Source organism: Typopeltis vanoorti, chromosome 24 (assembly GCF_054136105.1).
Source record: "Typopeltis vanoorti isolate ZY-2024b chromosome 24, IOZ_Tvanoo_1.0, whole genome shotgun sequence".
Taxonomy (NCBI): Eukaryota; Metazoa; Arthropoda; class Arachnida; order Uropygi; family Thelyphonidae; genus Typopeltis; species Typopeltis vanoorti.
In genome coordinates, this window is record NC_143572.1 from 14,981,567 (window position 1) to 14,983,364 (window position 1,798).

The window sequence follows — 1,798 nt, forward strand, 5'->3', positions numbered from 1 at the left end:
AGTTCTTCTGCTAGTTCCATTTCTTTCCCAATGAAGTTTCTTACGTTGATTGAACTAATCTTGTGCTCTGCTATATTGGGATGTGTTCGGATTTGTTCTAGTAGGTGACTTTTCTCGGTTCTCCCTGGTTCACTGGCCTTGTTTAAGCAGGAGATACCCCAGCCAGCATGAAATTCTTTCATGTTGTACTCATTTTACAGTGCGGATTAAGCCAATGAGATGAGAAGTTATTTATTTCGATAACGTGTTTCTAAATATAAAACAGATTTATTAAAATAAAATATGCAACAGTATATTGTTATCTTGTTTTATGTTCAGAAATATATAAAAAACATAATATAGTCAATATCTATACGTACTGTTTTATTTAAAAATATTTACAAGGCTCAATAAAAAGAATTCACTACCATTACCTTAGATCCCATCACCACTCGTAAGCTTTAGCCTTCCTGATAGGTTTAATTAATTTTTCTCAACTAAGGCACAATCAGGTGTTCAGATGACTACTCACAACGAGTACCTTGTAACAGGTTTTAAAAACATCCACGATGAAATCATAAGCAAACCAATATTAATTTTTAAAGCAATGATAAAGAAGGCGCTTTTCTTCAGTAGGTCGACCTAAAAGGTGATTCAGTGAAAACTCATTAACCATCCAAAAGGGTGGTTTATGAGTTCTAAAATATATACCTGATAAATCTTGATTCAATAAACTTTTCACATCTGTTCGTGCTTCGATAGTCTTGTTAGTTTTTCGGATATCTTCCACAATTTCTGGGCAAGATTCACATCCCTGGCTTTGTCGGATACACCACTTTTATGACAATCTACGAAATATTTTCCCGACACGTTTTCCACGGTTTCATCTACAGCCAAGAAAAGGGAAGTCTGAGATCCATCTTTACAATCTTTAAGGAAGGGATATAGCAATGACTTGATTCCGTATTTGAATAAAAATTTATCAATTCCTGTAACGTAACGGTCGAGGGATGTGTCCACTAAGCCAGGATGTAAAGCATTCACTGTGACTCCAGTGCCTTGCAATCTTCGGCTTAATTCAACAGTGAACAACACATTCGCAAACTTCGTATTGCAATAGACCCGAAAAGGATGAAGAATGCGCTTTTCGCAGCGTACGTTGTCGAAATCCAAGGCACCATAAAAGTGAAGGCATCAGGACACCATAAGAATCCGAGAGGGGGCGCTTTTCTTTAGTAAATCGAGAAGGAGGTTGGTTAACAAGAAAGGGCCGAAATGGTTTGTAGCAAATTGCACTTCCAGTCCGTCTTCTGTCAGATCCAAACCTGGTTCACCAAAAACACCAGCGTTGTTGATGAGGACATCGAGTCGTTGTTCAGTCTGCTGGAACTCTTCAATGAATGCACGCAATGATTTCAGAGAACTCAAGTCCAACTGTTTGATGACCACGTTTTCTTTACCAGTCGATCGAACGATGTCTAGGGCAGCTTCTTTTGCACGTTCAACACTCCTGCATGCCATTATCACTCGCGCATTCCTTCGTACAAGCTCTCTCACTGTTTCTTTGCCGATACCGGAGTTTGCCCCTTTGATGATCACCGTTTTTCCTGTCATATCTCGTGTACTCTTACATATTCCTGAAGTCCTCCTCAGGTAGATTTTTAAAAAGACAAGAACAAAGCCTATTACGAACAACACAATAAAGCTGGGCGTTGAAATCATGACTTCTTTATCTGCCTTTATTCCTGAAAGATATAGCGTTTTTTATTTTAACTTCACATTTAACTTTTTTTATATACTTACTCTAATTTTTCCATCA

At 37.9% G+C, this 1,798-nt stretch overlaps 1 pseudogene; it reads right to left on the reverse strand.

Moving 5' to 3' along the window:
- Nucleotides 1-717: 717 nt before the first annotated feature.
- LOC150092940 (retinol dehydrogenase 14 pseudogene) lies at nucleotides 718-1,593 on the reverse strand (annotated as a pseudogene).
- Nucleotides 1,594-1,798: the final 205 nt, after the last annotated feature.